General features: G+C 40.5%; 1 protein-coding gene across 3 annotated transcripts in view; it reads left to right on the forward strand.

Annotated features, from left to right (window-relative positions):
• Positions 1-816: 816 nt before the first annotated feature.
• REV1 (REV1 DNA directed polymerase) overlaps positions 817-24,559 on the forward strand; it is a 94,729-nt gene continuing 70,986 nt past the window's right edge. For all 3 annotated transcript variants that reach the window (XM_039217983.1, XM_039217984.1, XM_039217985.1), the window contains exon 1: positions 817-1,003. The gene's annotated coding sequence lies outside the window, so the exon portion shown is untranslated. The remainder of the gene's footprint in view (positions 1,004-24,559) is intronic.

Raw genomic sequence — 24,559 nt, forward strand, 5'->3', positions numbered from 1 at the left:
CCCGGGCGGGAACTCATAGGACAAGAAATGGTGTTTGTGTCTCTGTGGAAGCTAGAGCTGAATCACTTAAACCCCGTGGCGCAGTGTTCATTCTCGCTAACCTACGTGGGGCATGATTCTCGGTTGCTCTCAGACATAGGTAGGAAAGTGTCAGTTTGTATGCGTCCCTTTCTCCGCTAGATGTCACTGTAAATCAATCCCTTGTGGAGGTGAACCCGTGTGTTTCCCGTATCTTCACACAGTGCAAGGATTTTAAGCATGGTCAGTCCCCGCACTTGTCTCCCCCCAGGGTGGGAAGTCCACGGCGGGACCCGGGCGGCGGTGGGGACTCGCTGAAGCGAGAGCAGCGCCCCCTCGGGGGAGGCGACCCAGGCGTCGCGACCCGAACAGGAGACCCGCAGATTGCGGAGTGTAGGGCAAGCTGCGCGTGGCGGAAGGCGGGCTCGCGCCGCACTCCTCTCCGCCCCCGCTAGCGAGACGGTCACGTGCTGCAGAAGCGCTGCCTCCTGCGGGCGGTGGCGGGAGGGCGGGGCGTGGCCGGGTAGGCAACCACGGAGCTCCCAGGCTCCGCGCTCGCGGTTCCGGGTCGCCCGGGACAGGGCGCGGGCTAGGCGCGTGCGCCGCGCGAGGATGAATGCGAGCCGGGGCGGGGACAGCCGCTCGCCAGCCTAGCGTGCCCGGCAGCCAGCGCAGGAGGGTAGCCGTGGGGGCGGAGTCAGGGAGCGCGCGAGCGGGGGAGGGGGAGGGGGTGGGGCGGGGCGGAGCTGCGGCGCTCGCGCCCGCTGGAGTCCGGGAGGGGCGGGAGCATCCGCGGAGCGCGCGCAGGGCCGGCCGCTGTGAGCGTGGGGCGAGCGTGGGCCGAGGCGCGGCGGTGTGACTCCTTCTCGCGACCCTCCCCTCAGCCCTCTGCGTGGGCACTGTGCGGCGGCGGTAGCGGCACCGGAGCCCGCGAGGCCGAGCAGGCAGCGGTGCCCGGGCATGGTGGTCCAGGGCAACGCGGAAGGTGAGCGACCCCCGGGCCGGGGGTGGGGGAGGGGTGGGACCGGACACGCGTCGTCCGGAGGCGCCGCAGACCCACCCGGCGGCAGCCTGAGCGCGGACGGCCTGAGGCGGGGCCGGGGAGGGCGCGCCAGCCCGGGCCCCGCAGGCCGTCCTGTCGCGGCCTGGGCGGCCCGCAGCGTCCCCGAGCGCGGCAGCTGCCGGGTTATGTAACGCGTGACCTCCCCTTCCCCCTCCGCCATGGCGCGGCCGGTCAGCCGCCGCCAACCCTGCCGCCCGCACACGGACGCCCCGCGCCAAACACTCTCGCACGGTGGCCCATCTCTCGGTGTTCCCCGCGTCCCGCCGGCGGACGCCACCCCCGGCCCCGCTCACACCGCGCCTCAAACTCCTTCCTGCGTCGGCGCCTGGGCCGGCCATTCAGCCCCGCGCCATTCATTCACGCGCGCGTTCGGTCGTCGGTTCATCAAGGCATCTCGGGATGTCTGCTGGGGCCGGACGCTGGTGTTCCCCGCCGGCCTCCCGCCACGCCGGCCCCTCCCCCACCTCCCGTGACCCCTAAATCCGATACCCCTCCCCCGCATTGCGTCCCGAAATCAGTGTTGGACTATCTGAAGGCAATTTTTATTCACTTAGTTTTCCTCGTTCCTTGTTTCCTTAATATGCAGGGCACCTTTCCCCAACTGTCCTTAACAAGTGCCCTTTTTCGAAAAAACACTTGCACTCACTATTATAAAGATTAAGCCCCTCTGTGGACCGAAAGAGCTTTTCCTTATATATTTCACTGCTCTTACTGTCCACACCCAGTCTGTGAGGAAGTACCTTAATATATCACTCCTTGTTTAAAGTAGGATAATTGCAGATGGTGTAAGTTTACTATTTGTTTTTCACGCCATTTCAGGTCATGTATAGAGTAGAAATGGTATCATTCAGGTGAAAATAATGTAGACCAGCACATCCCGTAAAAGGACCTGTAACTAACTTTTAAGAGCTTTTATATAACAGTTCTCAATTCTGTGTCTGCGTGGTCTCTCTGGCCTCTCCACTTTAGTCTTTGAGAATTACCCATTTCTTCTCTAGAGTTGGGCACACCATAACCTTGGTTCTTGCTGTGGAGTAGTTCACCGCAGTCCATCCTGTGGGGGGAAGGTCCACCTGCTTTCCGAACTTAACCATCTCTCCTTTCCCACGTAGCCTTGTCTTAGCTGGTGCAAGTGCTGCTATGCTAGCAAGTGGTTCCCTCCCTGTGTTTCCTATGGTGGACTCTTGGAGGTTCACCTAAAGTTCCTTTTCCAGGGATTTTTTTTTTTTTTTTTAGGTCTGGGAGAATCTCTGTTCAATTCTTAGGCTGTTCATTTGCCACTCAGATTTCAAATGTGTCATGATTACCTTTTTATCCATATTCTCTTTTTCTCTTTCAGTCTGTACCAAACTCATATTTTGTCATAGAATTTTACTCACATTTTATGGTAAACAATACATATTTAACATTTTTTGCTCCTAAAAACATAGGTATCACTCTTTTAGGGTTAATGTTTATGGAACTTAAAGTGGAAAATAATTTTTTCAAAATAATGTTTAAATAGGTAGGATGACTCCATCTTCCCCACTCCAACTTCAAAACTGAGTTCTCCAGGTGCGCCTGGGTGGCTCGTTCAGTTAAGCATCCGACTTTGGCTCAGGTCATGATCTCAAAGCTTATGAGTTTGAGCCCTGGGTCCGGCTTTTTGCTGACAGCCTGGAGCCTGCTTCAGATTCTGTCTCCCTCTCTCTCTCTCCCTTCCCCACCCCCACTTGTGCTCTGTATTTCTCTCAAAAATAAACAAACATTAAAAAATTTTAAAAACCCAAAAAACTGAGTTCTCCATAAGAGAAAGAAACCTTGTCCTCACTGGCAACAAGCTAGTCATTAATAAAAGTTGGGAAGGCTACGTATGATATATCTGATAGTCCTTTCTTTGGCAGTTGCTGTGGTGTAAAGATAAGAAGTTTAAAATTAGATGTAGATTTAAAATCTGGCTTATTAGCTCTGTAACTTTGGACAGTTTAAGTTACTAATATCTAATTTTTTTCTCCATATATAGAATCTCCTGTATTTCCTACCTTGGGTAGCTGAAGATTAAATGAGTCTTTAACTGTAAGGCATCTAGTGAGTACCTGGTACACAGTGCTGCTCAATAAATGCATACATATTCCTTTTGGTATACTTATTTATTGCAATTCACCATCTAGAATGAGCCAGGAAATGCTGGAAACAAAGCGTGAGAAGAGAGCTGGTCAGAAGAGGTGATAGGTACTTCTTGTCTCTGAATAAATGAACAAGGCTTAGCTAAAGAGTAGTAAAGCTCTTTCTGCTTTCAAGAATGTATAAGTGTATGTGGCATATTATGCATAATAGACTGTATTAAACAGTACTTCTAATTGAAGGAAATCTGTTTTAATCTTTTTTTCTCTAATCTGTAACACCAACTGAAGCATTAACTTGAATATTGAAAAGGAATCTCTTTTTTTTTGAGTCAAGTTAGGAATTAAGGGAGTCAAGTTAGGATGAAGAGAGGAAGCATAAAAATAAGTACTTATTTGTAAATAAAAATGTTTATTTATTTTGAGAGAGAGACAGAGTGTGTGGGTGGAGGCGGGACAGAGGAGACATAGAGTCCGAAGCCGAGTCCAGGCTCTGAGCTGTCAGCACAGAGCCTGATGTGGGAGCTCCATCCCAGGAACTGGGAGATCATGACCTGAGCTGAAGTTGGAACCTTAACTGACTTAGCCACTAAGGGCACCCCTCATATTTTAAAAAGTCCTTTTTAGAGACAATTGGGTTTTGTGCTCTTTTATTGTTTCATCTACTTACAAACAGTACTAAATCTTACTCAGATCATTTCCTCCTTAGACTGTTGTTAACAGTGACCTCTTGGTATCCCTGTTTTGTTTTTCTTCCTGACTCATCCCCGCATAAGAATCATTATCTTTTTAAAGACATAAATCCTATTGTCATTCTTGGGCTCGAAATCCTCTGAAAGCTTCCTGTTCACCCTTAGGTCTTTACGTTATTTGTCAGCTGCCCTGACTTCATCACCGTGCCCCCTTAAACTAACCAAACTCTTCCTACCTTAGGGTTGTTAAACTTGCTGTTCTTTTAGTTGAGCCACCCCTTCCTTCTGGTTGTTATCTTGTCTTTACATCTTCTGTTTGCTAGTCAAGTGTCATCATCTCACAGAGGCCTTCCCTGATTCGTAAAATAGAAGCCATCTCCTATCTCTACCACTTTTGATTCTTTCATTTTGCTTTATTTTTTTCATAGCATTTATTATTCAGTGAAAGTCACGCTGCAGTCTTATTTATCAGTTTTCCTAATAGACTTGTTTGCTCCAATGCCACTCCCCCACTAGAGGGCAGGGGCCTTATCTTACTGTTCTCATAGCTTTATCCCCAGTGCTCAGAATTGTGCCTGGCACATAGAAGGTGCTCAACAGAACTTGTTAAATGAGTGAAGGGTATACTTAATTTAAACATTGTTCTGAAGTCAGACAGCTTGGGTCAGAATGTTGTCTCCTGTCATTTACTGATTCTGTAGTCTTGGGCAAGTTAATATCCTCTGATGCCTTAGTTTGCTCATCTGTGAGATGGGAACTATAGGTACCTTATAGGATTATGCTGAGTAATAATTGAGTTAATATATGTCAAGTCCTTAGAACAAGGTTATTTTGTAGTTTCTAGGAACACTATTTGATGTTAGCTTGGAACATTCACTTAGCAATTTGTGTTTTTTATGAGATAAAGGTATAATCATTGAATTTCATATTTATGACTTTTGCTGGTATTTTTGGCTACCAAAGTTGTGTTTATGGAACTCCTTTTTATTTTTATATTTAAAGTTTATTTATTTATTTGAGAGAGGCAGCATGAGTAGGGGAGGGGGAGAGAGAGGAGAAAGAATCCCAAGCAAGCTCTGCAATGCCAGCACAGAGCCTGATGCAGGACTCAAACTCATGAAACTGTGAGATTGTGACCTGAGCTGAAACCAGGAGTTAGATGCATAACCAACTGATCCAACCAGGCGCCCCTGTAGAACTTCTTTTTAAAATAAATAGGTCTTCCTGGGTGGCTTAGTCGGTTAAGTGTCCGACTTTCACTTAGGTCATGATCTCGTGGTTTGTGGGTTCGAGCCCCGCGTCGGGCTCTGTGCTGACTGCCAGCTCAGAGCCTGGAGCCTATTTCAGAGTCTGTACCTCCCTCTCTCTCTGACTCTCCCCTGCTCACGCTGTCTGTCTGTCTCTTTCTCTCTCTCTCAGAAATAAATAAAAATACTAAAAAAATAAAAAATAAAAAAAAATAAAATAAATATGTCTTATGAATGTCTAGAATGAATTAAAAAAATAAACTGCTCAGGATGGTGACCAGTATTGGTCTTAATGTGTAAGTCAGCTTTTTCATTCTCTGGTCTGTGGAAGATGCTAGGAGAGATTATCTCAGCAGCTGCCCACCAGAGTAGCTTTTACATATTTCATTTTGAAGTTCTGCTGAAGATGGGACTGTGGTGATGAAAGGACTTGCTGGAGGTCCAAGATGGAAAATCCTTGAAGATCAAGTTGAAGGATGAGTCCTGTAGTATTTGGGAAAAGAGGGGTGTTTTACCATCTTTGGTGTTCAGTTTCTCTCATTTTTTGTTATGGATCCCCTCCCCCCCCCCCCCATTTTGTTTGGCTCTTAAAGAGAACTTATAGTGACCCAACTCTACTTCTTTTTTCTCTTTTTGTTCATCTTTTCATAATGTGATTTTTTTTCTTAAGTATTTTACAGAAATGGAGAGGAAAGAATCAACAGATAAACAGTGACTTTGTATAGTAGATATTTTGAGCTAATGCAACTTGAGTTCTTAGAAACTAAAATTCTCCCTGTAGTAACTGCATTTGTTTGGTACCAGTTATCTTTACTCAGTTCACATGTCTTTGGTAAGACGCCTCTTTGTAGGAACATGTTTTATTTTTTAGTCTGAACTTCAATAGGATCCTATCTGTGGACCTTAAGCTTTGGAAAAAAATTCAAAATACTGCTTCTCTGTGTAACATTTGTTCTAAAATTTAATAATAATTGCTAAATTATTGAACCTTTACTATGTGTCAGGCTCTTTGCAAAGTGCAGTGCCTCATTCAGTATTCACAAGAACTCTGAGGTAGCACGGTTACTTGGGCTAGTCACACAGTTAAGAAAGGAGCCAGGATTTCATTCTACTACCTTAGTCCATAACCCAGGGTCATAACTACTTTGCTCTGACTCACATAAAAGCATGGTTTCTGGGGGCTCCTGGGTGGCTCAGTTAGTTGAGTGTCTGACTTGAATTCAGCTCAGGTCATGATTCCAGGGTTACGGGATTAGGCCCTATGTCGGACTCTCTGCTGAGCATAGAGCTTCCTTAAGATTCTCTCTCCTCCCTTTATCTCCCACCCGTGCTTTCTCTCTTTCTCTCTCTCAAATTAAGAACAACACCAAAAAAACCCCATGGTTTCTGTTTGGAAACTTGCCATCATGTTTTATCGTGTTACTTGTGTATCATGTTCCTGTAACTACAAGTGGTTTCATTGTTTGTGGCTAAATTTTTTTGTTTTTTGGAGGGGTTTTTTGGGTTTAAATGCCTATATATTCTATAAGTGAGAAATGTTTTAATAGGTTGATGATAGGCAAAATTACTTTATCTTATTACAGAGCCACTGAAAGAAGTCAAAGCATGTCTGTCATGGAAGGTCACCTTTGTAAATAGTTGAAAAACTTTTGCATACGATAGATGCAAGGCATCAGATTTAAGAAAACATTGATATCTTTAAATTTGCTTAAGGCTAAAATTTCAGGTAGCAAGTAAATACTTAATAAAAATTAGTGGTGTGTTTCTGCTGATTATGGAGCAAGTTTTTACCAAAATAGGGACACATTGGTAGAATGTTTTTACACCATGGTAAACTTTTAACTAATTGTGACATACTTGCGAGACTTTAAAATTTGAAGAGTATCTAAATTATGAGTTGTTGACTTCTCAGCACTTAAGGAGAATTTAAGTAGATTGAGAATGCTGGTGCTAGAATGAACCTTGCAGCTTATATTTTCCTTGTATTCTCCTGGAAGAAAATGCGACCCAAAGAGTCATTCAGTTGATTAAGAGAAGAAATAGCACTAGAGGAGTTCCTGGGTGGCTCAGTTGGTTAAGCATCCAACTCTTGGTATCTGCTCAGATCATGATCTCATGGTTGTGAAATCGAGTCCCACGTTGGGGTCTGTGTTGACAGCACGGAGCCAGCATGGGATTTTCTCTCCTGTCTGACACTTGTGCACACATGTACATGCTCTCTCAAGTAAATAAACTTTTAAAAAAATGTTTAGAAGGGAAGTAGTAATACTAGAACTTAGGAGTTTTGTTGTTGTTGTTGATTTTACACTAAGGCCATTTTAAAAATCATACTGAACCGCCTGCCCTTTATCACCCAGTATGCTTAGACCAAAGTATTTAAGACCAGTGTATGCTTAGTATTTTATGTTCAAGAGAATAGAGAATTGAATAATATGTCTGATAAATTTGTGATTTAATACCTTGTTGTTTCTTAATATTTTATCATTGACTTTGAAGTAATAGAAAAAGATACTTATAGTTTATAGTGTGATAGAAAGTATGCTTTCTAGGGGCACCTGGGTGGCTCATTTGGTTAAGGTCGGACTCTTGGTTTCAGCCTAGTACATGATCTCACGGTTCAGGAGTTCCAGCCCCACATCAGGCTCTGTGCTAAAAGCTTAGAGCTTGGAGCCTACTTTAGATTCTGTCTCCCTCTCACTTGCTCTCTCTGCCCCTCCCCCGCTTGCTCGCACACACGCGCGCTCTCTCTCAAAACTAAACAGATATTAAAAAAATAAAAAATACATTAAAAAAAGTATGCCTTCTCATGTCAGCCTATACACATAGGATAGCTTGAGTAATTTTTTAAAGACCATTCTGGTTTCGTGGCCTTATGCTTGGATTAAAGGTTAGGGATAGGCAAAAAAGTTAGTTGAATGTGAATAATTTTTACTTGAATCCAGTGTCTGAGTAACCAAAATGTTGCTTATTGACTTCAGTCATTCCTGATCATAACGAAGGGTAAAGATTCCTGATTATATCCAAGCTTCAGAAAATAATAGCCTGAAGCTTACATTTTCTAAACTCCCATCATTTCTATACTTGAGATTACTAAAAATGGACTTAATATATTTTTATCATTCAGGCATTAGTCTTAGTATTGTGTTTGAAGTTATGATTCCCTTTTAAATGCTTTTCATCAGAGTTCTGAATATTATAATAAGTTCTATTACTTGACTTTAAGCATTTAAAAAAATTAACTTGGACAGTCCTGAATTTAAAATTTTTTTTAGCAGTTTCTTCTTTTTAAGTAGGCCTTACGATCAGCATGGATCCCAAAGTGGGGCTTGAACTCACAACCCTGAGAGCAAGACCCGAGCTGAGATCAAAAGTCCGGATACTCACCTGACTGACCCACTTAGGCTCCCCTGATAGTTTCTTCTTTTAATATTTTTAAGAGCATAACCAAAAGTGTCTTTTATTTTTTGTAATGTTTTATGCCTTAAAAAGTGTTTTCACTTGGCTTTTTTTTCATTCAGTTCCTATAAGAGAGAAGTGAGATGGTTCTGCCCTGCTGTATAGCTGCAGTGTGATTCTGGCACTAACTACCCAGAGCTAGGGTAGCCATACAGGTTAAAGTGTTGTGCCTGAATCACGAGTCCCCAGAGACCTCCAAGGAACCGACACCGATGCAAATACATAAGGGTCTTTATTACAAGATTGAGCAGGGGCTCACCTGTCTACCGCCGCAGTGGCAGCAAGGTGAAGCCCCGAACAATAGCGAGCAGGGTTTTTATGGGGTACAGGATGGGGGTGTTACAGTGCACACATTGTACATATAGCATCATCACATAAGCACCAATCATAATTGTACAGCACCCATGGTAACAGTTTTGACCATTTAGTATCTGTGAGGCGTCCGTTACTTTTGGCGGGACCCAATCATGACCTTTGAGAATCCTTTGAAAATGACCAATTATGAGGTGAGTTCAAAGGGCCTACATGGGGTTTAGGCAAGCCGTGAGTGATTGGCTAGTTTGTACAGAGTAATTACCTGCAGTTCCCAGCCCTGACTCAGACCACAGGAATGTTACACATTTCTTTTGATTGGCTGATCCGAGGGTGGTCCGATGGTGGCTTTAGCTGAAGCTTTTCCTGGAACTGGGGCTACGTGCAGCCCAAGGTTGCTCTTAATGGAGGACTTAATTTCAGGCTCCTCAAAAGGCATCATCTGTAGGATTTTCCTTCCTTCAGATACCATTTGCAAGGGCTTCCAGGTCACTTGTACTTGTGGCCAGCTGGCTACAAATTTGGGAGTTCCTACTACCACCTCAGGCTTAATTTGCTAGAATGACTTAGAACTTAGGAAAGTGCCATACTTAGAATTACAGTTTTATTATAAAGAGTACAAATCAAGGCAAGCCAAATGAAGAGATAACCTAGAGGGAGGTCTGGAAGGGTCCCAAACATGAAGCTTCCATGTCTTCAGGACATGTTACCCTCTTGCCATGTTGACATGTGATTACCAACCAGGGAAAACTCCATGTCCAAAGTTTTCATTGGAATTTTATTACAAAGCCATGATTGATTAAATTATGGCCATGTGGTGTATCAGTCTCCAGGCCCCTCCTTTTCCAGGAGCTCAGGCTGATAGCACGTGCCTCAAAACCCTAATCCTTTAATCACTTGACTGACCTTTCAAGTATGGCCAATCCTATACCTGAAACTAGAGGCCTACTGGGAGTTATATGTTAATAATAAAAGATGTCCTAGGGGCCCACTAAGGATAACAAAGACACTTCTATCAGTTGTGAGATTCCAAGGATTTAGAATCTCCTTCCCAGGAATCAGGGACAAAGGTAGCCAAAATTTGTATTATACAGTAATAGAAGAAGTGAGAACAGATATTTGTCCAACTTGTGACAGTTGAAACTAGGACATAGCTCTGTAATAGTGGCCCAGTGATCTCCATTACTAAAAATTGTAACAGGTTGCATTTGAATATATTTACATATATAGAAAGATTGTTTTCTTCTTTAATTTTTTTTCAATGTGTGTTTATTTTTGAGAGAGAGAGAGAGACAGAGCATGAGCCAGAGAGGGGCAGAGAAAGAGGGAGACACAGAACCCGAAGAAGGCTGCAGGCTCTAGGCTCCAGGCTCTGAGCTGTCAGCACAGAGCCTGACACAGGGTTCGAAGTCATGAACTATGAGATCATGACCTGAGCCGAAGTTGGATGCTTAACCAACTGAACCACTCAGGATCCCCTCCCTGAAAGATCGCTTTCTGTTGGAAATTAAAACGTTTTCTTTTATCGATATAATTGTATTTAAAATCTGGGTCAGTGTTCTTTTGAGTCATATACCAACATAAATTGTAGGTAGTTTATAAACTACGTACTTTTTGGTATTTTATAAGCTTCAGCAATTTTGGCTGTGAAAATGTTCATTTTTGGTATTTTTGAATTTGTAATTTTAGACTTAGGTTGTTAGTGTTAAGTGAGGAAATCTAAACCTGTGAGGTGAGATTTTTGTTAGGTGAAGGTTTTGATAGGTGGAGGTATTGATTTGTTGTTAGTGTTGTGAAGTGTTAGAGTAACTTAATTGCCATTTTGAATTTTAGCTCTTGAGTAGAAATTACTAGCTATTTAGGTACGGTGTTGAAGATTGATAATATTTTGTGTATTGTTTATGTCCAGTAGAAAATCTCATTTCTGATTGTCATTTAAGGATTATATTACATACATGGGCACCTGAGTCACTCAGTTGCTTAAGTGTCTGACTTGATTTAGGCTTAGGTCATGATCTCATGGTTTGTGAGATTGAGCCCCACATGAGGCTCTGGGCAGACAGTTCAAGAGCCTGTTTGGGATTCTCTCTCTTCCTCTCTCTCTCTCCCCCTCCTCTGTGCATGTACATATTCTCTCTCAAAATAATAAACTTAAAAAAAAAAAGGTTATATTACATTGTCTTGGAACTTAACTGAATGTTTCTCAGAAGTAGTCTATTATTTAAGGTAGGGAGTGTTATAACTACTGTTTAATTGAATAAGATTTCTAGTGTTTTCTGAGGAATGCAGTATCTCCTATTTGAAATGTCATATCATCTTAAAAGTTAGTGGGTTTTGTTGTTTTTTAATTTTTTTAATGTTTTATTTATTTTTGAGAGAGAGAGACAGCGTGAGCAGGGGAGGGTCATAGAGAGAGGGAGACACAGAATCTGAAGCAAGTTCCAGGCTCTGAGCTGTCAGCACAGACCCCGATGCGGGGCTCAAACCCACGAACCGTGAGATCATACCTGAGCTGAAGTTGGATGCTTAACTTACTGAGCCACCCAGGCGTCCCTGTTGTTGTTTTTTATATATGATTGGGAATTCTTGACGTGAAGCAAAGGAAAAGAGGCCAGAAAGTAAAACAGGGGTGATTTCTTAAACATTCTACTTCCTTTATTTTATTTTCACTCACAGTTACATTTAATGTAAGGATTTGTGGGGGAAAAAGATTTTTAACAGATGGAACTAGCAGATCTGGAAAAGTAAGTTTGACCATATTTTTGAATTACAGTTATTCAGAGGAATTTGTTTTTAGTTGTATGTCATTATTATATGCTGGCTTTTCTTCTGAGTTTGGAGATCTTATACATTTATAGAAGGCACAAGATGATGACTTTTGCAAAGATAGGTTTATAGATCTTGGTGTAGGTTAGGCTCAGGAGGGAGAACCTCTCCCTGTCTGCCTGCAGCCATCCCCATCCTTCAGCATTTATGTACAAAAATTTACTCTTCCTTTCCTTTTACAAAGTAAGGTTCAAACTTCTTAGTATGATATTTAGAGCCTTCTGCTATATTTCTTCAACTACCTTATAAGTTATCACTACCTTTGCCCATGTGTCAATCTAGAATGTTGCCTTAAATATCTTTTTTCTTTTGTGTTTTTGCTCATGAATTTCCTTCTTCCTGACATACCCCCTCACCCTCTTCTGCCCATTAACATCCTACTCACTGTTAGTGCTAATCTACCTCTTCAGTGATGCCCTCTTGGATGTATTCTCCATCTTGAGATTTATTCCTTTTTCTCTATGCGCTTATTCCTTCTTGTCAGTCCCTTTCATCTGCCCTCCTGTATAGTTTTACACAAATCTTTTTTCTCTAATAGATAACATTGGATTGTAGTTTATATTTACTTTATTCGCTTTGAAAACTAAATTATAGTAAATGTTCAGTGAATATGGAGTAAACTGTTAGATCAGACCTGGAATTTGGGGAGAGGAGGAGTGCAAGGCACAAGACGGGAGAGATCTTGTTGCCTGTAATCTAAAAACCTTGATCTGGTGAGTTTACTCCTCTTACTGTGTATTTAGTGTACATCATAACAACTTGGTATACTCTGTCTTCATCCGAACTTTTCCTGTACTTGCCTGTACTTGCCTGTGGTTTGTATTACCACTCTAGATACACTGCATGCAGAATTAGTGTTTCTCCCCTTGTGTGCCTCAGACCAGCCACATCAGCTGGGAACTTTTTAGAAATGGAGATTCCTGGCCCCACTCCAGACCTACTGAATGAGAAACTTTGGAGTGGGGGCCCAGCAGTCTGTGTTAACTGGGCCTCCAAAATGTTCTAGTGCACATGCTCAAGTATGAGAAATACTGAAGATGTAGTCCCCACTTCTTTATATTACCTACTCCGTACCTGGAGACGTACGTTCTGTCCCTGTTCCTGAACTTCTTCTCTGGCCTTTGATTTACTGCAACCTTGATTTTTCTGTGGATAATTATTTGGCTTCCCTGTGAGAATATACCACTTCTCCTTAGTGAAGATCACTGGCTTTTATTCCTTCTTCTAGACTTTTTAAAATATCATCCCCTCTCCAGAACACATCCCTTTGTTTTACTTTGTAGCTTGAGGCCGACTTTTGAACATGCTACTTTGAATGCATGTGAGACATCTTCATGGAGTTGTTTAATAAGCAGTTGGGCCACATGATTTGCAAAGATAGGTTTATAGATCTTGGTCCACATGATAGATCCACATGATTTGGAGTTCAGGAAGTCAGGAAAATTGAGGGAAGGTATTTAGAAACCAGTTCATTTTGTTGCACTCTGGAAAGTCAGAGAAGGCAGTTCTTTGTGCTTTATTGAAATAGCAGACTTCATTTCTTTCCTTTCTGTGGAAATATGTAATTACAGGGAAGAAAATTATTAGCAATTCTTTTAGAACACCTCCTTCAACTTGTACTCAAATAACTGATGTTGTTAAATCAGTCCTCTTTCTGTATTTTTGTTGCTATAACAGAGGATAAGAGAGAAAATTCTTTGTGATATTGAATTGTGTGGGATAGAAACTTTCCTTTTTAATAAGGTCAGTCTCAACATCTCCAACGGCAAGGGAATCAAGAGCAAAAATGAACTACTGGGACCTCATCAAGATAAAAAGCTTCTGCATGGCAAAGGAAACAGTCAATAGAACTAATAGGCAACCGAAGGAATGGGAAAAGGTAGTTGCAAATGACATATCAGATAAAGGGCTAATATCCAAAATCTATAAGGAACTCACCAAACTCCACACCGGAAAAAAAGATAATCCAGTGAAGAAATGGGCGGGAGAACATGAACAGACACTTCTCCAAAGAGGACATCCAGATGGCCAACAGACATATGAAACAATGCTCAGCGTCCCTCCTCATCAGGGAAATACAAATCAAAACCATACTGAGATACCACCTCACGCCGGTCAGAGTGGCTAAAATGAACAAATCAGGAAACTCTAGATGCTGGCGAGGATGTGGAGAAACAGGCAGCCTCCTGCACTGTTGGTGGGAATGCAAACTGGTGCAGCCCCTCTAGAAAACAGTATGGAGGTTTCTCAAAAAATTAACAGAACTCTCCTATGACCTAGCAGTAGCACTGCTAGGTATTTACTTAAGGGATACAGAAGTGCTGATGCATAGGGGCACATGTACCCCAATGTTCATAGCAGCACTCTCAGCAATAGCCAAAACATGGAAAGAACCTAAGTGTCCATCAGATGATGAATGGATCAAGAAGATGTGGTATATGTATACAATGGAATACTACATGGCAATGGGAAAGAATGAAATCTGGCCATGTGTAGCAACATGGATGAAACTTGAGGGTGTTATGCTAAGTGAAATAAGTCAGGCAGAGAAGGACAGATACCATATGTTTGCACATATACGTGGATTAGGAGGAAGTTAACAGAGGAAGATGCGAGAGAAGGGGAAAAATAGTTGGGGAGAGGGAGGGAGGCAAACCATGAGAGACTCTTGAATGATGAGCACTGGTGTTATGTGGAAACCAACGTGACAATAAACTATTTAAGAAAAAAAAAAAAGGTCAGTCTCAGAGTGGGACATTATGAATATTTGTTATGCATTTTAAGTTTTAATATATCCAGGTATTTTTCTTACATATCTTCTTTTTCTCTTTAGTTTATTTAAATATGGATTCTAAATCATAATATGAAAATGTTAAAATGTATTTATAGTCATTAGGTTACAGGCTTAGCTGCTATAACAGAAAGTTAAAAACACAGTGATGCAAACACAGCACTAGTGAAGTTTTTCTCTTTCCTGTAATAGTAGGTGGGCAGTCTACAGTGGGTGAGGGTCTGCCTTTTTCTTTTTTTTTTTTTTTAAGGTTATTTATGGTCCCAGGTTCTTTCCGTCTGCTTAGCAGTCTCCAGCAGTATTGTTCTCATTTCAGGGTGAAGCCAAATTACTTCATAGGGGCATACCAGAAAAAGAGTAAATACCTTCCTTTGAGACTATGGCACATATTTTTTTAATGTATATTATTCTGCTTGTGTCTCACTAACCAGAACTTGGTAACATGGCCACTCCTGATTTTAAAGGAGCCTATGAAATGCAGTCTCAGTTGATAACTCTGCTTCCCACTTAGAGCAGTGGGAGACGTTTTCTATTACTAAAAGAAAAGAAAGAATGAGTACTGAATGTCATTCTGCCGCTCAGTACTTTGGGAGTATCAAGACCACTCTCATTCCTGATACCAAGTGCAATTTTGGTGATCCCCAAGACCACCCTCAGGTTCAGTAATTCACCAGAAGGACTCAGAACCCTTGAAAGCTGTTGTACTCATGGTTATGATTTACTCAGTGAAAGCTGTAGATCAAAACTAGCCAAGGGAAAAGACACATTGGGAACACAGGTGGAACTTCCAGTTGTCCTCTCTCAATGAAGCCTAGGATAGCACTAACTTCTGGCAACAATGAATGTCAGTACACACAAAGTATTGCCAACCAAGGAAGTTTACCCAAGCCTTAATGTCCAGAGATTTTATTGGAGTTTGGTCATATAGATATGGTTGGCTGCCCATGGGCTGTCCTTTAGTCTCCAGTCTCTCAGTAAGTTGATAATACATGACCCAAAGTGTCCACCGTAAATCACATCATTAGACTATTTGGAGTGGCTCTTAGTTGCTAGTAAGCAAAGACATTGATCACAGGACATTCCAGTGGCTTAGAGATCACCTCCTAGGAACTAAGGGCAAAGGCTAGACCTCTTTTTGATAAGGTTAATTCTTTACTAGATAGCCACTTTTGTGGATAGGCACATCTTGTTTTCTGGTTGTATAGAGGGTTGCATAATATAAATGCTTTCATTTTAAAAGCTTTTTTTCCCTTAAGTGAATAGATGTATAAAATCATGTATGTTTTTAAAACTGCAGGAGACTAGACTTCGTTAGGTTCAACTATCCACAAATGAGCTAGTATCTGGCTTGTGACCTAGATCAGAGAGCCAGTTATCAAAGTTCATACTGTATCTGAATCTCTACTTGGGAGTAAGGGCTACTTACAGTTGCAGTCTAGATGGAGCTTATTTGTAGGACCTATTTTCCTCCTTTGTCCATTATATATATACCATACATATCTGGGAGCTAATATATCTCACCCAGACAGGTGCTGGATTTGAAGCATCTATTTTGTTGAATTGTATTTGTCTGATTCAATTCAATATGAGTGGGTTTGTTTTTTTTTTCCCATATGAGTGTTCTTTTCAGAAGCTTGTTGTATTGATAGGATAGTTAATTTTTCCCCTGAAGATTTGATGACAGTTTTGTACAAGTGTAATTTTGCATCACAAACCAGCAATGCAGCCTTACTGACAGCCTTTAGTCTTTCTACACTAGGAGGCAACTGTGTGCAAAATAATTAGTGTTTGGCCTACCTCCTCCACAGATTGTTGTGAAGATAAATGGTAAATGTAAAGGTTCCTTTGAAAAAATATAAATACTATGGAAATGTAAAATGTTACTAGTGATATGTTTAAGTTTAGAGAACTTAAACTTAAATGTTAAAAATTTAATACTGCAAGGAAGGAAATAGATACCAGTTGAGGTGAATTTTTAAAAAAATAGTGGAAATATAATTTTCTCTCCACTTTTGTTTTCTTTTCTCAGTTTTCTGTGTTAAACATGTAGTTCTTTTATCACTAGAGCACAGAAAACTTTTTAAAAAGGGACACCTAGCAAGACTAAATATTGGCAGCGTAACAAAGCAGTGTACAAACATAAATCATGACTTGGGTGAATAATAGGAAATTTCTTAAGAAAAGATGTAAAGATCAGACTCAACTTCTGGAAAAGGTTTATGTACCCAAGTCTATAATTTGTCGTTTAGACAGTGCCTTTGTATGTTGAAGCCACTTTTATTTGGTAGATTAAAGTTCTTGGATTTCTACTTTTTTTTGGTGTTTATCAAATGGTATCTCCTGGTGCACCTGGGTGGCTGAGTGGGTTAAATGTCCAAGTCTTAATTTATGGTTCATGAGATTGAGCCCCACATTGGGCTCTGTGCTGACAGCTTGGAGCCTGCTTGAGATTTTCTCTCTCCCTTTCTCCCTGACCCTCCCCACTCATGTTTGTACACGCTTTCAAAATAAATAAACATTTTATTAAAAGAAAAAATACTTTAAAAATGGTATCTCTTATAGAACAGGAATTGTTTTATTGCAGCAGAAAACATTCCTATTGGTAATAGGAAATGTCTCTGTATACTGAAGGTGAGGGAGCCAGGTTAAAACGTTTTTTAAAAGGGTCCTGTTAGGTTAGGAATAATAAATATCTTGACATTTAATTTTATATATTTTCAAAAGTGTTTTAAATACACACATTGTTCTTAGGATGTAAACTGTCAGCGAGTATATGGTAAAGACTAGAGCCACTAGTTGTGCTTCTTAGAAATTGTCACAAGGGCACAATGTCCATCACTTAGGTGTCTGATTTTTGTTTTTAATAACTTGATGAGCGTCTTTCAAAGTCAAAATATGGCTAGTGTGTTGGATAGGTCAAGAAGATTTTACTTACCTGGTTTATGAAATTCAGGAATCTCTTTTGTGCCCTTGTAACTTGAGCAGTCTGAGAGCTATAGACAATGATGGTCTCTCTGGTTGAATCAGACCAAAACCTCAAAACAGCTGAATTTTTCTGTTTAAGTATTATATAAATAGCTATTTATCTGGTATTAAAGCCTTTACCATTTAAGGGCAAATAAGAGCACATTGGAGCAGGCATTGTCAAGTTGTGTTAGTGACTACGTGCTAGCACTTCATTTACTTAGTCACTCAGAGGGATAGTACTTGGTCCTAGTAAATTAGTTCTGCAAATACTTTCCCACTGCCTTCTCTGAGGAAGAAGTCCCAGGAACTGCTATATAGATATCTTGGAGAAGTGCCTCTCTACCCAAGAGCTGTACTACCCTCTTCTCTGTAGCTTACTGAACTCTGTGATCCCAGCTGCCTGTGGAATGTTTCCAGTGTCAGAAGTCCTTTTTTTTTCTTTGCTTATTCTTAGAAATTTCACTTACAAATTTTTAATTGTGGGGAAATCACATATAAAATTTATCTTTTTGACCATTTTTATGTGGACAGTTCAGTGACATTAAGCACATTCATATTGTTGTGTAATCATCACTACCATCCAGAATGCTTTTCACTTTATAGCTGAAACTCTGTGCCCAGTAAACAGTAGCTCCCTATTTATTTCCATTCCTCCCCAAGCCCCTGGCAACTCCCGTTTTACTCTTTCTTTATGATTTTGACTAAATACCTCATAAAAATGGAATCATACAGTGTTTCTCTTTTTATTTCTGGCTTATATCATTTAGCATAGTGTCCAAGTTTCATCCATGTTGCAGTGTTTGTAAGAATTTTCTTCCTTTTTAAGTCTGAATTACATTCCACTGTATGCATGTGGGGATAACATTTTGTTTATCCATTCATCCATCAATGGACATTTGGGTTGCTTCCACCTTTTGGCTGTGGTAAATAATGCTGCCATTAACATGGGTGTATAAATATCTCTTTGAGGCCATCTTTCAATTCTTCTTGGTATATACCCAGAAGTGGAGATTTTGGATCCTAAGGTAATTCTATTTTTAATATTTTGAGGAACCATCATACTGTTTTCCATAATAGCTACAGTTGTATAATTTCACCAACAGACCAGCAGTGTACAAGTGTTCCAATTTCTCCACATCTTCACCAACACTTTCTTTCTGTTTTTTAATAGTAATCATCCTGATATGTAAGAGGTGGTACCACATTGTGGTTTCGATTTGCATTTCCTTAAAGAAGAGTGATGCTGAGCATTTTTTCATATGCTTCTTGGCCATGTTTTTAAAGAGAAATGTCTATTTAAATCCTTTGTTCATTTTATTTTTTTCTTAATGTTTATTTTGAGAGAGCACGCACACTCATGTGCATGAGCAAGTGGGGGAATGGCAGAGAGAGAAAGAGGGAAAGAAAATCCCAAGCAGGCTCCACACACACCACAGAGCCCAATGCAGGGCTCGATCTCATGACCACAAGATCACGACCTGAGCCAGTATCAGGAGTTAGACACTTAACCAACTGAGTCACCCAGGTGCCCCTAAATCCTTTGCCCATTTTAAAATCGGTTTATTTTTATTGTTTTTTTTTTTAATGTTTTATTTATTTCTAGGAGAGAGAGAGGCAGCGTGAGCAGGGGAGGGTCAGAGAGAGAGGGAGTCACAGACTGAAACAGGCTCCAGGCTCTGAGCTGGCAGTCAGCACAGAGCCCGATGCGGGGCTCGAACCCACGAACCGCGAGATCATGACCTAAGCGAAAGTCGGACGCTTAACCGACTAAGCCACCCAGGCGCCCCTATTTTTATTGTTAAATTGTAGGAATTCTTTATATAGTCAGGATATTAAATATCAGATTAGATGATTTTAAAATATTTTCCTTTGTGTGGGCTACCTTTTTACTCAGTCGATTGATTGTGTCCTTTGCTGCACAGTTTTTGATACAGTCCAATTTATTTATTTTTCCTTTTGTTGCCTTTTTTTGATGTCATACCTTGCCATGTTTAATGTCGTGAAATTTTTTTCTATGTTTTCTTCTTGAAGTTTTATTGTATAGGTCTTTGATCCATTTTGAATAAACTTTTTATGTGGTATAGGGTAAGAGCCCATCCTAATTCTGTTGCATGTGGATATCCAGTTTTCCATTTTCTTTGGCAAAAAGACTGCTTTTCCGTATTGAGTGGTCATGGAGAAGTCTTGTTAAATACACGTGTCCCTTGAATACCAGTTATTACCACTTTCTTAATTGTTAGCAGAGAATTGATAGCTGACTAAGAAAGGGACCTTGAAGAAGAAAAGATGTTGAGTATCGGGTAAGGAGCCAAGGGTAAACTTGTTTTATTTCAGACTTGACTAGTGTGATGGTCTGGGTGGCCACAGGGTGCTTTCTTTGCATTTGTGTCATAGTCATTAATACACTACTGTAATATGCAGATTCATTCATCCATTGCAAATTCATTCTGCACCTGTTTCTGAAATAACTATTGAATGAAGATAAACCAATACATGAACATACAACTACTGTAATGAGACTGTAAAACCTACTCAGAGTCAGTTTCATTACTTAATAGCCAATATATTTTGGAGTTACAGACCTGGAACCAACAGGTTAACACTAATGAATATGTAATTGGGCAGTTCCGTGATAGGTTGTGGAGATTTTGCTGGTGTGTGTTTAGAACCCTGTAATGTTAATAAATTTTCAAGAGGTGGATGAGATGCCACTTTTGCATGAAAATGATTGTTTCTGGTGATTAACATTGTTCCGTGGGTAGATGTTAAAGTCCACCAGTAATCATAGTAAAAAAGATAGGATGAATTTTTTTGTTTCTTACTTAGTGGGATTTGAATAGCTTCTTAAATGCACATTGGAGGTCCAGAGTGAGCTGTGTGCTCCAGCAAAAGATGAAATAAAGTTAGGGGGAAAGGTATAATAATAAGTAATTTTGATACATTTTTGCATAAGTACATCCTTCTTCCGACTCTTCATAGGGATTTTTAACATCCCTGTTAAGGGAATGGAAAAGTCAGGAGATCTTTAGCATCGCAAGGCATTCAGGGTCCCTGAGCTCATTATAGATATAGCTGCTGTACCATTTGCCTTAAACGTGCCTGATCTGGCTAGCTGTTAGTCTGTGTTGATGCTGGGGTCTGGGCATGACTTCACTGACAGCCTCTCATTTTGTTGGTCTTTGTAATTTTATTACTTGCGATCTGATAGGTGAGTTTTAGCTTTTGAATCTTTCAGGGAGTGGAACATTTCCAGCCTCTTCTGTAGTCACCTGTAGGAACGCAGAATATAGCCAGAAGTCTTCAGACTTAGTTTTTGGTTCATTAGTTTCGGTTTTCAGTCTTTTTTCAATTTGAGCTTTTTCTTATTCAGACCTCAGATAATTTAAAACTAGCAAACTTTAGCAAAGCAGCGTTGCTAAAATTGAAGTGGGTTTATAGAGTGAAACCTTACATACTTGCTGTTTTACCCCACTTTGGTTTCTTCCCTGCCACATTCATCCCATATATGCAGTACATAGTTCCACAGGGATTCTACTGAGCACTAATCAGTCAAGCTTTGTTTTATAGGTGAGGAATGTGAGGCTCAGTGCTCTTGGACTCATCCCAATTCATACAGATAGGCAGTGGTAGAACTGGAATTAAAGCCCAGATCTTGTGTCACTAAATCTATTACTCTTTCCATTATGTTCTACACCATGGATAGTGCATTCAAAATAATGATATTGTGTACTTTATAATCTTCAAAGAGTTTCCACACATGTTGTCTCATTTGATTTTCACTCTGTGACTTGGTGCAGTAGATTAGTATAATGGCAGCTAATGTTTATTGAGAGCATACTCTAAATGCAAGGGTAAAGGTACATTTGCATACATGAGTTCATTCTTTATCCATTTTTTAACTAGTTTTTAAAAACCCAGCAATTGACTTCCTGCGCTGATGCTGCTGGATAAGAAGTCCATAGTTAAGCAGGTTATTTCAGGTTGTGCATTACACTTTCAGAAACATTTATCACTTTCCTCAAGGTCATCAAGCACTGTGGGACTAGGTTGGGAACCTAGTCTGCAATAGTTTCATTTAGAAGGCAGTTTTTATTTATAAGTGTGACTTGATAATTGGATGACTTGTTGATAAAGGGCATTCTCTTAGTGAGCAGGGTTAGTCAGGAGGAGATGTTTTAAATTGGAAGGTTGTTTGGAACAGAGAAGAAGAGAACAGAGCATATGTGTTAATTTTGAAGGTCAAATTGTGGTGTCCTGACTTACTGTTCTCCTCCATTCTAGGGTAAGTCCTATTTGAAGAAGCAAAGTAGTCCTCTAGAGTGGAGAACTAGTCCCCTGAAAATGTCTTGAGAGGCATAGGTCCTTTTTGAAGCTCTGTACTGGTTAGCAGAAACATAAGCCCTGACTTCATAGCGTACCTCTTTCTACAAATAGGTTTTTATGTTGTTTCCTGATATCACACTACAAAGAAAGCACTGTAGTGTTTAGAACCTCCTAAATGACTTACATTTAATCCTACCTGTTGGATGGTTCTTGTTGTCATCAAAAGTGTAACATTTACCAGTCTGGTCTGTGTACCATTTTGCAGGGAGGTATCATATTTCTGCCTGTTGAACTCTGACAGAATCTGACTGATTCTTTGGAGATATGTTTTAAAATAAAAGCAATGGCGGTGCCTGGCTGGCTCAGTCAGTAGTGTGTGACTCTTGATCTCAGGGACGTGAGTTTGAGCCCCATATTGAGTATAGAGATCACTTAAAAATAAAAGCTTAAAGGGGCACCTGGGTGGCTTAGTCGGTTAAGCGTCCGACTTTCGCTTAGGTCATGATCTCGTGGTTCGTGGGTTTGAGCCCCGCGTCGGGCTATGTGCTGACTGCCACCTCCTGATACAGAGTCTGTATCTCCCTCTCTCTCTGACCCTCCCCTGCTCACGCTGTCTCTCTCTCTCCTAGAAATAAATAAAAATATTTTTAAAAAAAATTAAAAAATAAAAGCTTAAAAAAAAGAATAAGTAGATAAGATGAAATATACAAGGTAACAGTTTCAAATATAGATACATTGTTATACTAGAGACATTATTATTGCTACCTTGCTTTATCTTTTACATAGAAGTTCATTTTCTTTAGTCAATAAAAACTTGTTGACTTTTTATCATATACAAGAGTAATGGCTATTTTGTATACATAGTATGTTCTTCATATTTTCATTCTACAATGTTTTAGTATGAGAAAGGGGAAGAGTGTGAGTCTAACTGAAATAAGTGAAGCATGAACAATCTTTGATGCTGTGTACATATGAACAGAAGTCTGATAAGCCTACTTATTGCTTCCTGTCACCTGGGTCTCTCGCTTATTGACCTTACAGTTTAGGTTGTCAGGGAGCTTTGTTGCATGCCAGGTTGGTCTGTTACTGCTCTTTGCAAGCATCTTAGATGTGGGTTATGTAGTTTTCTCTTTGTCTGGGTCTTTTTTTGTCCTCCGTACTCTCCCTGCCTGAAATCTTCCCCTTAAGTTCGTTTGTAGGGCTAGTTAGTATTTCCTTAACTGGTGCGCATTTCTTTTTAGATTGTAAAATTTTAAAACTCCTTAAAAAGCGTCTATAATTTCATTTATCTCAGTACTGCTTAGTATAATAATACGGTGCTTTATACACTAATATTCCATTAGCTTTGATCTATAGGTAGTTTAATGTGGTCTCTCCTATACACATCTGAATTATTTCTTAGATGCCATAATTACCTATGCTATCAGAAGTAACGTACAGCTGTCTACTGAACTATCTAGTATCTCTTGTCTGACAAGAATTATACAGCTGTTGTCTACAACAGTGACAGGGCTGATAAATTGCCACTCCCAGTATTCAGCAAACACCAGATTTAGTTAGGTTTTTACCCCAATCCACTGTCATAGGCCATCTTAGTCTATACAGATTATTTAAATGAATTTGATAGAACTAGTTGCCTTAAGTTTTCTCTGAATAAGTCCAGGAGATCTGCATAAATAAATGTAGAGCATCAAAACTGTTACATAATGTGATTTCTAAAATTGAAGTACGTTGCTAACGTATATGGATATAATACTAATTTTTATATTTCTTTTTTTTTAAATTTCCAGTCTTTATATGTGTGAGAGAGAGACAGTGAGCAGGGAAGGGGTAGAGGGGGGGGGGGACACAGAATCCAAAGCAGTCTCCAGGCTCTAATCTGTTAGCACAGAGCCTGCCGCGTGGCTGGAACTCATGGACCATGAGATCAAGACCTGAACCAGAGTTGAATGCTTAACCAACTGAGCCACCCAGGCGCCCCTATATTTAATTTCTGAAAATAGTCTTCTTTGTGTCTTGTGTAGAGTAAAAGAGGGAACTGTGAAAGAATTTTAATCTAAAATGGAACCAGAGGATTTGAAATGGAGAATCTCAGGCATATACCCTCAGAGGAATGAACTTAAGAACTGAGGGACTGATTTTCTCTAAATGCCTAATTTACAGAAGATGGAGACTTCTCTCCTGACCAGTGAATGTCCGCCAGAAATCTCTCCCCATCCTGAAGCCAGTGAACTTACTGCTTGTATTCCAGCTGGGCTTCCTGCTATTTTTAGTCCTTGCCCATAAATACAGCCCACCCCAAACCCTTAACAGGCTTGCCTGTACCTTGCTACAGCAAGAGTTTCCCAAATGGGAATTCCTTTGCTATTCTTAAATAAATTCAATTTCTGGTAATACAGATTTTCCTCAGTTTTTCTCTTTGTTTAGATTGACACATATCTAGTAGTCAACTACCCAAACCTAAAGACTCAGGCAATATAGTAATTGAGACTCAGAGAGATGGAAGTATACCAGGGATCAGCAAAACGAGTTAGTGGCACAGCCTAGACTAGAAACAATTCCTCTTACCTCTACTCTTTTATTCATAATCCTTTGATTCTCTTATGCTGTATATTATGCTACAAAGAATAACAGATTGACTGGCATTACTGCACTTTTATTGTCAGTATTTAACATTGATTAACCCAGATATTTATTGTTTTCCTTGCTGCATTTTTCTGGTATTTTTGACCTTCCAAGAAAGTTTTTCTTTTACCTGAGGG

This window comes from Hyaena hyaena, unplaced genomic scaffold (genome assembly GCF_003009895.1).
Source record: "Hyaena hyaena isolate Hyena2069 unplaced genomic scaffold, ASM300989v1 scaffold_731, whole genome shotgun sequence".
NCBI classification, from domain to species: domain Eukaryota; kingdom Metazoa; phylum Chordata; class Mammalia; order Carnivora; family Hyaenidae; genus Hyaena; species Hyaena hyaena.